Source organism: Etheostoma spectabile, unplaced genomic scaffold, assembly GCF_008692095.1.
Source record: "Etheostoma spectabile isolate EspeVRDwgs_2016 unplaced genomic scaffold, UIUC_Espe_1.0 scaffold00005705, whole genome shotgun sequence".
In the NCBI taxonomy this organism is placed as follows: domain Eukaryota; kingdom Metazoa; phylum Chordata; class Actinopteri; order Perciformes; family Percidae; genus Etheostoma; species Etheostoma spectabile.
The window spans coordinates 1-13,672 of record NW_022603287.1 but is presented as its reverse complement, the minus strand read 5'-3'; the positions used below and the strand labels follow the sequence as shown (position 1 = coordinate 13,672).

The 13,672-nt window shown below is 39.1% G+C and overlaps 1 non-coding gene and 1 pseudogene across 1 annotated transcript; both read left to right on the top strand.

Annotated features, from left to right (window-relative positions):
• Nucleotides 1–395: 395 nt before the first annotated feature.
• trnay-gua (transfer RNA tyrosine (anticodon GUA)) lies at nt 396–483 on the top strand. The gene is given in 2 exon segments: nt 396–432; nt 448–483. It is a non-coding gene; the product is annotated as a tRNA-Tyr (tRNA).
• Nucleotides 484–10,036: 9,553 nt separating this feature from the next.
• LOC116677743 (CD5 antigen-like) lies at nt 10,037–12,502 on the top strand (annotated as a pseudogene).
• Nucleotides 12,503–13,672: the final 1,170 nt, after the last annotated feature.

The following is a 13,672-nucleotide window of genomic DNA, read 5'->3' as shown; positions in this document are numbered from 1 at the left end:
CTCAGCACGCCTCAGCTGCGCCACTCTGCTGAAAATCACCCAATATATACTAGTTCAGGAGAAATACATATACAGTTCTGGAGATGTGATGAAACAGTAACCTTGACCTTTGACTTCCAAAATCAAAATCTGTTCATCCGCGACTCCAAGTGGTTATGTATACCAAAAAAAAGTGATTCCCTCTAGAGGTTCAGAGATCTTGCATTCACAAGAATCGGATGGACAGACATGAAGACGCAGTCACCTTGACATTGAACCTTTGACCCCCAAAATCTCATCATTGATTTACGAGTTCTTGTGAATGTTTTTGCAAAATTTGAGAAAATTCCCTCCTGGGGGGGGTCCTGTGTCATCACATTCACAAGAATAGGAAGTGCTTTCATACACGTTGTCGCCCTTCGATAGCTCAGTTGGTAGAGCGGAGGACTGTAGAGGCATGAAGTTGAAATCCTTAGGTCGCTGGTTCAAATCCGGCTCGAAGGTACCCTCTTTTCAAGAGTTTCCCTTCACGGTTAAATAAAGTATTTCTGATTCTGATGTAGAGATGGACAGACGACCCACAAGCATAATAACTTCTTGCCGAGACATAACAAGAAAAGAAAAAGAAGATGTTGGGTAGACAGAGCTAAGCCCTGACAGAATAGAGAACTTCAGACAAGAGTTGTGAAATAGTGCCAAGTGTGACCAGAAGAATTGGAAAAAAAATACCTTCTCTTTTCTCCTGTTTTGTACACAACCCAAAGTTTTACAAAACAAAAGATAACTTTCCCCGAATCCCTCAGTTAAATCACAGTCAATATTTGTCTCACAAACCGTCTCAATGTCCAATTTAAATAATTTATCCAACAGAATTGAAACTTTAACTTACCCCCGCTGTTTGAAATTGCTTCCTTGTCGTTTGGATTTCAGAGTGGAATCAGGGGAGCTTTCTGACCCTCTCTCTCTCAAAGATGTTTGGCGAGGTTTAGAGGCAGGTGATCATCAGATCCCTGGATGCATGCCCTCATCAGTCACCGGTGGAGTCCCTTTCTGATTCCTCCTTGAAATCCTGTTTGTGACGCCAAACTGTGGTAGAAGTTTCTTGTTACAGCAAGGGAGGAATTTGGCTGGAATTAAGACTCTGTATATAGAATAAAGACTGAAGGCTGCAAACTGAATCAAAGTCCAGTCTCCAGTGAAAGTTTAATTGTTTTCTGCAGAGAAAAATCAAAATGACAAGAACAGCTCTCACAATGCACAAAGTTACAGAGTGACAACAGTTCTGTGTGAATACAATCAGTTATACATTTCTTTATATCCAGTGCCCCCAGAGGAGAAAAACCCTTGTTTGGAAAAAAGTTTAATCTCAAACATAACAATCAGTGGACCTCAGGCAGACAGTTAGTTGCATTAAGTATTTCTGAATCTGCCCTCCTTGTGTCAAGTGTCTTGACCGGTCATTCTATCTTTCTGAAAAAGAACATCTTGTCTCTTGGAAAGGCTCTGGTCTCGACCTGGGACCTGCTATGATAAACACAGCTTTAGACAACAGCTTTTTAGTTTCTTTCAGACTTTATGCCATTTGTCCTTGGAGACAAATGCAAAGTAATAACAAATTCAGTTGTCTCCTACAAGGAGAAGACACTGAGGATAGATACAGAAGTCATATACTCTGAGAGGCATTGGAGATCTTATTATGAATAATTATTATGAAAATCATTGGTTAAATGTAATTTTCTGTTACAAGTTACTGTTTGAAACAACGAAAAGAATTGTTATTGACATAGAGGCAGATGAAGTGTTTATGACCCATCAATGATGACAAAAGGATACATCCGCTGTCGGGGGTCTGATTTAAAGGAAACGGTACTCTTTAAAAGTGTTGGGGTTCTAGCGATAAACTATTGAGGAAGAATTTGGCAAATCTAAATGAACTAAAACCAAGTCCAGGAACTTAGTCCTTCAAATTTGTCAACTCTTGACCATTCCCTGACCGGGAATCGAACCCGGGCCACGGCGGTGAGAGTGCTGAATCCTAGCCACTAGACCATCAAGGAGTCACATCTGTCAACTTTATCTTTGTAAATGTGAGTTTCCTTTTCACTTACTGGAATGACTCATATTGTTTTAGGCGAGGAATGGCGCCTGGCTAGAGCTTCAGAAGGCAGGACATGACAGATTACACATCTGTCACATAGTCAGTTTGTATTCTTAAATACCAAGTCTCTTGCTGTTCCTTGACTAGTTGGCCACCCCTGCTTTGCATCGCTCCAGGTACAGTCCCTGACAAAAGTCTTGTCGCTTATCCATTTTGTAGAAACACCTGCTATATACCTGACTTTTAATTAATCAATTGGTGCAAGAAATAGCTCATATGAAAAGCTAAAACCCTCCCAAATGATGTTCAATGCACTGAAATAAATTAGTTTCACTGAAAAAAGATTTATTATTCAAACAAGACAGAAAGGTCAAATTTTGGCAAGACAAAAGTTTTGTCGCCTATACAGAAATTGAACAAATTTACTGCAAATATTAAAATATGTCAGCAAATTAAATAGTGGTGCTGTGAGATCCAAATTTAATATCTTGTATGACTTCAATGAGCTTGAAGGACTGCATCCATGCGGTTTGGAAAGGATTTATAAAAGTATTGATGAAGTCATCAGGAATAGCTAGGAAAGCAGTCCTGCTGCCTCCCAGAGTTCATCAATATTCTTTGGTTTGGTCTTTGATCCTACCCCACATATGCTCAATGATGTTCATGTCTGGTGACTGGGCCGGCCAATCCTGGAGCATCTTGATCTTCTTCACCTTGAGGAACTTTAAAAAGGAGATGGAAGTATGCGATGGAGCACCATCCTGCTGCAGAATTTGGCCTCTTTTATGGTTGGGAATATAAGAGGTAGCTAAGATGTCTTGGTATTTGAGACTACTGATGTTGCCTTCCACCCTGCAGATCTCTCGCACACCCCCATACTGGATGTAACCCCAGACCATGATTTTTCCGCCACCAAACTTCACTGTTTTCTGGGTGAATCTTGGATCCATGCGGGCTCCAGTAGGTCTCCCGCAATATTTGCGGCGACTGTGGTGTAATTGAACAGAAGATTCATCTGAAAAATCCACTTTCTTCCACTTTTCCATCGTCCATCCTTTTAGCAGGCTGTGGGCCTTGGCACATGCCACACGGTTTTCAATTGTCTTTTGTTTAGTGCTGGCTTCTGGGCACTGATTCGACCATGGAGGCCATTTCGAGACAGAATCCGACAAACTGTTCAGGTTGACACAGGGACTTCAGGGGACCAGGTCTCGTGGAGCTCGGCTGCAGTGGAAAATGGGCTGGCCTTGGATTTTCGAGCCAACAAACGGTCCTCTCAAGCAGTTGTCTTGCGGGGTCTGCCTGACCTGGGCTTGTCAAAAACGTCTCCAGTGTCTTCAAATGTTTTTTTAATCCTCTGTTCTTGACGCTGAGACACATTGAAGGTGTCTGCCACATCAGCAGTGGATGTGGTCTTCAGCCTCTTGATAATCCAAACTTTAGTCTCAGGGTGAATCTTAGGCATGTTTGCAGAGGTCTAGTTGCAGTTGATGTGAAGGTCTAGTGTACTGGGGTTGTGTTTATACACACCTGAGACCTAATTGATCCATTATTAGTCACAGGTGAAGCTCATATGACAAGGAGACAACACTTATGTCTTTGCAAAAATTGACTCAATGGGCTTTACCAAGCTGTGAATATTAGAATACTTTTTGACAGTTTTGTTTTGCACTGAAACATTATTACAGAAGCTGTTGGGATTAAAATGAGCCATTTCTTTTAAAAATAAATCTTGATTAGAAATATATTTCAGCGGCACTTCAGGTCAATTTGTACACAAGCGACAAGACTTTTGTCAGGGACTGTACAATAAGACCCCCTATGACTTCCTAGATCACTATCAATGGTGTTGTTCTACAGCTGACCCTGTGTCCTGAAAAGATGTGAGAGGAAAATTTGCCTACTTTATTTACAGTCAAGAGTCATCATGAATTTGTTTTAAATCATGCAAAACACCTGCTGCTTCCATCTGTCACTCTGACACATGGAAACCCAAACACACAAAAGCATTGATATATTTGGAACTAGACCCAGTGAACAGCAGTCTGTTTATTTGGAGATGCAAGAGAAGGATGATCACAAACAAACCTGCTGACAAGGTGGGTGTTCATTAATAACTTAATGATTTTCAGTTCTTTTTTTTATTTTGGGATGGCATTGTCGATGGGTTAGTCTACCAATTTGGCCCCGACTGAAATATATCAGTGATATTTATTGATCTGTTAGATCAATTGTCATAAAATGTTTACTAACATTCATGGTCCAACTATGGATGTACTGTTGCCAAATTCTTTTTTCCCTCAGGATGATTTGTAATAACTTTGGTTATGCCAATTTATTACAGGGGTCTAGCAATCATGGGAAAATGTGATCAGTTGTTTGTGATGTTGCCCAACAGTTTATGAGCTCCAATGTAGCTGCCAAAAAAGGCATTTAGTCATTGGTTTGTTTGATGGCAAATTTTCAAAGGTTGTTTTACAGCAGTTCCCTTTCTTCTTCTCATTCTCAGGCCTCCATCTATATACAGTGGGGTTTGAAAGTTTGGGCACCCAGGTAAAAATTGCATTAATTTGCATGAAGAAGGCATTAAATGACAGATTAGACATACGTATTATATGTCACAAAAAGTTAGATTTTATTTCCATCATTTAAACTTTCAAATAACAGAAAACAAAAAAATGGGGTCTGCGAAAGTTTGGGCACCCTGCAGAGTTAATACTTTGTACTGCCCCCTTTGGTGAGTGTCACAGCTTGTATCGCTTCTTGTAGCCCGCCAAGAAACTTTCCATTCTTGTTTGAGGTATCTTCACCCATTCTTCCTTCAAAAAGTCTTACAGTTCTTTGAGATTTCTGGGCCTGTCACACACTGCTCTTTTAAGGTCTATCCATAGACTTTCAATTATGTTGAGGTCAGGAGATTGTGAAGGCCATGGAAAAACCTTCAGTTTACGCCTCTTGATGTAATCCACCGTGGATTTTGCGGTATGTTTAGGATCATTCTCCATTTGTAGAAGCCATCCTCTCTTGATTTCAGCTTTTTCACATTAAAGAACGTTACTTGTGTTCCATAAAACATCCATGCATCCAAGTTATTTTGGGGCAATGTTGTTGTAAGAAATATTTCTGAGATAAAAGACTATGGGTAACACTTTATTTACAGGGGTGGGCAGAAGACTGGCATGACACCATCATTATTATGACAAGACCCCTGTCATGAACATGAAGGAGTCATTGAGTGTTCATGAATGTTGTCATTATGTGTCATTTGGTAAATGTGGACACTTTTAATGCAAAGTTAGCATTCAGACCCTGCTAGGGCTTAGTGGGCCTTATGCAAAAACATTTTTCCATTCTTATCCTGAATCTCACTTTCATCTATGAGGTTTCCTCCTACAAGTCTGATTCACTTACCCTTCTTCACAAACCTTTTGTCAATTTCATCCTAATAAAATACCATCTATGCACATTTGTGAGATGTCATCATCATCATAAGAATAATCATAGTCTGCATATTACTATATATTGCTATTTGTTCTGCTGTGTATGTGGGCAAGTTTCATTAACAAACATGTTACCCGACCCAGGACCCAGCAACTAAAGCTGTTTTTTTAGCTCAGCTCAAAAACTACTTGAACAATACAATTGTATTTCTGCAATGCTAAACAAAAACACAACCACTGCCAACAGTGCATGTAATCATTAGCATAATCAATGTCTTTTGAAGGTACATGTTCTGCTGTTTGTGGATGAGTTTCCTGCATGTTACCCGAGGAAAAATTTCTTACAGCAGAACGTAAGTCCCCCTGTCTGATATCAGCAGACAACAACAGAACAAATGAAGCAGTATCTGTCAGAAGTCACATTACAGGACCCGAAACATTGACAAAATATTTTCTTACTCTGACAGAAATAAATAACTTTTTTTTTCCTACATAGCCAACAGTTCAAAGAATAAGTACATCCAATCCTTTTAAACCAAAACGAGCTGGTCCCCTCACAATCTTTTAAATTCTGGCCGAGTTTCCTCTTAAACAAAGCTGAACAGTCCATCATTTTTGGATTTTGATTGCTCCTGCCGTCTGTCCTGAAGCTGCCACATTGTATCTTTTTACACAGCAGAATAGCCCGAAGCCTAAGAATTGAGTGACATTTTTTCAGCCAATCCGTCAGCTGGAACCTGAGTTATCCCTTATGGAATCCAATCAAGTCGCAGTGTTTAAAGAGAAGGGACCTGGGAAAGATGACAGCTATTCCAACCAGTTAGAGCCAAACATTATAAAACCAGCCTCCCTGTGTAGCCAATCAGAAGACAAGTTGATGATCCCAAACATGACCAGAAAATTTTAACCCTGTGATGGCTCCAGCTGTGTCAAAGCAAAAATGTGGCCTTCTTAGGCATTTCACCTTTTCATCAATTTTTAATAACTTATTCCTATAAATGTATGCATGTAGTTATTTCAAGAATGTGTGTGAGTGATGTGGATGTGTTTTTTAATTTTTTGTGTTTTTTAATTTGAGAAGTTTTGTATTTTGCACTTTTTGGGCTTTTTTCTGAAAGGAAATGAGAAAAACGCACAGACATATCTGTAGAAATAAATTCATATAAAATCCATTTCATTCCAAGTCATTTTTTTCTGGATTTTTTTGTTTTAAGTTGAGACATGTGGCTAGGGTACTATTTTTGTATGTAACCCATGTAATATGCTTACATCAGTCTTTTTTCATCATTTCACATATGATTTACTTGGACGGAAATAGAATTTCTCTGTTCTAACCTGTTTAGCTCTGTGTCAGTAAGGCCTAGTGTCACACTGCCACTAGAAACAACAAATTGAGAGTGTTAACTTCCCAATGACCTCAGGGTCATCCCAGAGGTCAAAAGTATGTGGAAACTTCATCACTTCTTTGGGGGTAAAAATTTAGGCAAGAAAAGGATGGATTTTCAAGTGTTTCTATTAAGACATTAACTCCTAATAAATAATTCCATTTTGTTCAGAACTTGATCTGTCATTGTTAATAATTTAGTATTATAAATGATGCAATAATATTTACGTTATCAAGAAACATTAAAACTTAATAATAAATAATAAATAATAAAACCATGTTTTCAGGGACTTTAAGACCTCTGCTTGTAAATCCCTTGTGACTAGAGTGGCATATGATCTCTCCAAAGAGGAGACACAGCTGCAATGGGAAAATTACATTTGAATAATGATCTTCTGTTTTTGCTTCTTTTTATAGTTGATTCTCATATGCTTGAAATCTTTTGTGTCACTTTTTTTATATATGGGACTAGATAAAGTACAAGGTCACAGTAAACTATCTCTCCCTGTACATTCTTTCTCTCCTTGGCAGTTGTGTTAACAAGATTTGTAACCTCTGGCTTAATGGTGTGCATAGCGGGAAGAAGCAGGGTGGCACCAGACTGTCTCCTGTGTTTAGATTGGCTATCAGAAATGCTGAGTCATGTTAACAAAGGGGGGCTCATTACGCTCTGGGATGTACAGTATATAACCCAGTTTTTTCTTATATCTCGTGAAAGACTTTTCTACATTGTGCTGCTGTACTGTGTGAAATTGTTATCCTTATACCTGCAGGTATAAATAAAATACAAAGACCAAAATTTAGTTTTAGTTCTCAACACTCCAATTTTTGTTTCACTCTCAAAAACAATTCTGCAACAGAAACTTCCATAACACAGCAAGGACCCTGGTCAAGAGATTATTTGATTTCATCAGTGAAGTGTTGAGCTAATACTCTACTTGTAGGAGCCATACTAGTGGGTTTCCTCCAAGCCACAGGGGCAATGTATTGCATTGTTTGTCAAGGCCAAGGCTGGTCTTGGGTAATTAAGTTTCCTCTATTGATGCAAAGTAGCAAAGCAGTTTTATCTTTGCTCGGATTATGTTGTGGTTTTTAGGACTTTATTAGAGTTAAGTGGACGTTGTAAGGCTACAGAAAATAAATGCCTTAAATTCAAACTACTGAAAAGGACTGGACATTGTTATTCTGAGCACACGTTAGAACAATAATTGTTAGAAACAATAATCCAAATTAGCAACTAAGTATTGGTCATAGTCACTACACTACTAATAGCTAGTACTCAGATACATTCTGAGAGGTAAACAAACCAAATATGCTTTCTTAGTGATGTTTCTACCTGTGTGACTGAAAGCTGTGTTAAGCTTCCTTTTTTAATGAGGCCCAACCTTTCAAGGAACTGTTTGATTGAATTGTAGCATACTGCTAGTGCACATATACTTACTGGCATAAAGTGCCATATGTAAAATATTATCAGCACTCTTGTCTTGTTATAGAACAAAGAACTGTGTCAAATTTGTCCTTGGAGTAATGAAACACTAAAGGAGAAGTGAGTTTAGAAATATGTTAGACAAAGAATAAAGGGAAGGGCCACAATGATTCCAGTAAATAATTATAAGAGTAACACACTTGTGTAATAGAACACAATAAATCAAATTGAGATTGTGAGAAAGGCCATCGATTTCTAGAGTACTTCTAGAGTACTCTGTACTCTGTGCGGTACAAAGAAACCTGTTTGATGAAAAAAAAAAACTTATCATAGTCAGAGAAATACATAATGTAGAAACATGAAATGGGGTCCAACACATGCATGCTATACAGTAATAATGACTTTATGAGATGGACAGTGCCAGTTCATGTCAGGCATGACGACAAGATTCACCTGATGTTACATCAAGGGAATCCTTTATGGCTGCATGTCCATACTTCTTCTTCGAGTTTTATTTGAAAAACTGATTTTAGTCATTGTCCACCTGGTCTAAAAAAGCAAGTAAGTAGACCTTGAGTCAAGATTATTTGGTCAAAATACTTTTTTACAAGATCCGTAATTAACTCGATGTACTCTCTGATATTTCAATCACTACTGTTGACAAAAGGTGGTCATGAATGGGCTTGCCAAGACACAATAATGTTAGCATGTACAAACTTATCAAGATCAAAATGTCTCCATTATGTTTTACAACTAACCTGAGATTGATTATGGTAGCCTACCATAAAATGTATTGATTTTATCTTAATTTTGTCTTGTTTTGATTAAAAAGTAACTCTTTTGATGTAATCAGTACTCACACTGACCCTTTTATGTGTTTGACCAGTCATTGCTTTGTATGGTCCTTTGAACACACAAACCGACCTATAAATCCTTTCATTTGCTGGGAGAGTTTCACTTTCAACTTTTCACCAACTTCTGGAGTCTGACACAGTCTTTCTAATGTGAGTACAAATACTGACAAAGTAGAGCATGGCTGCATCATTTGAAAATATGGTTTTAAGACATCTCTTTTGTCTTTTCCAGCAAGTTGCTGTGGATGTGGTCCATAATGGGGTGCCCGGGGTTTGTTGTGGCTCCTCATTCTGAGTTTTTCAGAAGGCGTTTCAGATAAACAGTCTTACATCTTGGGGTAAACATGTTACTTTTAAATACAGTCAAATACAATTTTTCCCAGATTGACACCTCTCTCTTCTAATATATTCAATGAAAGACCACCATATAGGGTAGAACTTGGGGATGGGCATTCAACAGATTATACAAAATGTCTTCAAGGCATAAGCGGAAACAATGTCATTTTATTATAACACATATTTACTGTGTAATTGTACTTTCCCTTTTGAAAAGACCAACAACCTTAATGTAAATAGATTTTTATTGTGGGTACTTTCAACGTTGCATGTTTCTATTCTGGTGATTAACTGAAGAGATTTCATTATTACATTTACTTAAATATTAAGATGCCATTTTTATGACAGCACCATGACATAAAATGAAACATTCTAGCTGTCTTAGAGCCATGGTCGTGGCCATAGATTCTACCTTGCACAATCCTCAGTCAGATAAACGATCAATGCGTCAGGAAGACTAACACTAACACATTCATCTCAACAACCCCTCTGCCCCTGACATTTGTCTGCTACTAGGGGATGGAGCGTGGGGATGACAGGTAAACAAGGGGCATTTGGGTCATTTTGCTAACAAGGGGGATGGCATATTCCCTCAAATTGCCTACTGGTTATAAAGAAAGTTAAGCCTTCTCTAATACTGTAATGCTGATGGCAGTAAAGGCTGTAGTTGTCATGTGAGTTCACAGAGACTTTTCTTTCAGTTCAACCAGAACCCAACAGCACAGTTTTTACCATCCACACCTCGTCCACCACCTAAGAACTTCACCACCGGTCAAGTGGAAACTACAAACCCAACTGCAGGCAACAGCAGAGCAGTTTGAGGGGCAGTCCATCTGGCCAATGGAGGAAACAGCTCCTGTTCTGGCAGAGTAGAGATCTTCCTACGAGGACAGTGGGGGACGGTTTGTGACGATTTCTGGGACCTGGTTGATGCTCAGGTGGTGTGTAGACAGCTGGGCTGTGGCAGGGCCATGTCAGCACCACACAGTGCACCTTTGGACAGGGCAGTGGCCCATCTGGTTGGATGATGTCACATGCACAGGCAGCGAATCAAAGTTCAGCGAGTGCAGACACAATGGGGTGGATCCCACGACTGTAATCACACTGAGGATGCTGGTGTGGTCTGCGAAGGTAAATACAAATGTGTACAACTAAAGGCAATGAAGTCTCACTGTGTAACATGCTGTCTATGGTGTACCATTTAGCAGATGAGAGGATTTTAGTAACCACTTGTTACAGAAATATGAAATATGTGCTTTATAGTTTCTTTTATGACTTGCATGCTCTGTAGCCTAAAATAGCTGTTGTATGTATTTTTCAAAATACCATCGTCTTCAAGAAGTCCATCTTTCATCTGTGGGTCTCATATCAACAATATATGTTGTGCATGTGTATCTGTTAGCTGGTTCACCAGTGAGGCTGGTCAACTCTGACAACCGGTGCTCTGGCAGAGTGGAAGTCTACCATGATGGACAGAATCTTCGGTTATTGAAGATTCTCATGATGATCTTCTCTTGTATATAATATTTATCATCTTATCTCCTTCCTCTCACACTTTTATTTTGGCGACCTTACATCTTTTTCTTCAGTTCACCCACTACAGCCTTCTCAGTTTATTTGTGACCGAGATAAACTCCAAGTGGGCCTTGATTTGGCTCGCCTTACATCCTCTGGTTTGAACCCATTCTCTGGCAATCTGGCATCCTACAACTGCTCCTGGGTCAGAGTGCATGATGGTTTAGTGTGGTATGAAGTGGAAGCAACAGCAGGTGCCTGTGGAAACACATTGAGGGTAAAGACTTACTTTTTTCTGACAATTTCATTACAACTTGGTCCTGCTGCTTGTACTACATAGCACATCCTCACAGGCCATAAACATTTAACCATCCTCTGTCTTTCAGACCAACAGCACACATGCCGTCTACTCCAATATTTTATTCATCTACCCAATGAACAACACGTCCTTCATCAGTCCTGTGAGTCTTCCCTTCTCCTGCGTGTATCCCCTGGACACAGACACCAGCCTCAATGTGGCTATCGGACCATTTCTGGCGTGAGTAGCCTTTTGTTAAATGTGAACAGTTGAAAAAATAAGCAAGCTCCTAGGTGTATAATTGTTTTGCTGTGATTGTAGTATATATTAATTATAGTATATGTAAAATTTAATTATAAATAAAGACATACCTGTTTTTCATTTTAGCATACATTGCTGTATGCCACAGTGTCTTAACGAGTCATCCAAGCCACAACAATCATCACCACACACAGACAGTTACAAAACAAATGTCAGCAGTAGAACTTAACCCCAGAAGAAAATGACTACTGTATATCTAACTTCAGTTTGTTCTGTACTTAGTAAGTTATGGATTTATTGATATTGCACCACGGGAACACCAGAAGCTGGAGATCAGCACGGATTTACCTAAAAAGCCTGAGTGATGGTTATACTTTCTAGCTGTTATACATTGAAAAAACATGTGCATGTTGATGCATGTTGTTTGTATATGATAGACTACAGGAAGGAATATACAATTAACAAGATAAATAAACGGAAAAGAAAAAACAACTTGGAAAAAAGACTTGCCATCCAAAAAACATATTTTTCTTGTCAGCTGGCAGGCGGCATTTCAGGCTCAGGTACCAAAGCCAGAGCCTCCATGTCTCTGTTCCGCACCTCACACTACACCGAGACTTATCCAGCAGGCCGGGTCACCCTGCCAGTGGGCTCGCCATTGTATGTGGGCGTCTCTGTGGGAGGAGAGATTCAAGCTTTGCAGTTGTTCTGGAGGACTGCTACGCCACTCAATCATCAAACCCTGACGATTCCATCCAACACCCTCTCATCCAGAACAAGTTAGTATCTCTCTTGAGCATCAGCAGATAGTTTGTGCAGTTATGATGGAAATGGGGAAAAAAGTTTATGTATGGTGACATTGCTCCATCCTCTCTCCCAGATGTCCACTGACCGCCAACAAGTGTCAGTGATTGAGAGGGCTCATCCCTCCATGCTCGTTTCTCTGCCTGCTCCACAATGATTATAGGGACGTTTACCTTCATTGCAGCCTCAGCCTGTGCGAACGGACGAGCTTCTCTGTGTTCCTGTAAGTCACACCTTTCACTTTATCAATAGCTCCAATCTATAATCAATAAACACTGGGGTTTGAGTGTATTTTTCCCACCCTCTTCTACCACGTAGCCTTGCACAAGTGGACCTATCGCTCTGTTTCCAACTCTGATCGTCTGAGTACCCTCAGCATTGGACCAATCATGTGTGAGTATGAGTTACAATTTGGTCTCAGGGATGATGCCTGAACATAATGAACTATAATGAATCAATACCATGCATTCTCTTTCTTTATATTTAGGGGACAAGTCCCCTGAGTGAGCTGGTAACAGTAATAATACAAACATATTTCATATTGTGATATTATTTTGTTTTTAAGATATGTTTTGTTCATAAGACATAAGATTATAAAACTGGTGTTTTCAATTCTAAAACTTTGTTAAGGTTGGGTTATTGAAAAAGGTTATAATGAAAGTGAAAGTCCCAATACTTTTCTTCTCTCTGTGTGAATTACCACTACAGCCCTGATGTAACTGTATTTCATGTAAATGACTAAGTCTATTTTTAAATGCATTGATTATTGTTCAGATCCAATGACAAGTTGTTCAAATTGTGGTATAAACTGTGCAACTGATATGTGTGTATGTGGCAGAAAATACTCTATACCTTGATAATGGAATATGCTTAGTTCACAAATAAATGTAAAATGGAAACCATGGCACATTACCAGACTGAAGGTTCTCAACAATTATTTGATGCATTGCCTTTATATTTGGCACAGCTACGGTGGACAGCAGATTAACTATAATGACTGTGGTGAACCCCTAACTCTTCCTATATACATACATACACATATATACATATATACATTTAATATATACATACATACATACCATACAGTGGAGGAAAATAACACCCATTTGAACACCCTGTTATTTGCAAGTTCTCCAACTAGAAATCATGGAGGGGTCTGAAATTGTCATCGTAGGTGCATGTCCACTGTGAGAGACTAATCTAAAAACAAAATCTAGAAATCACAATGTAATATTTTTTTTACGATTTATTTGTATGATACAGCTAAATTATTTATT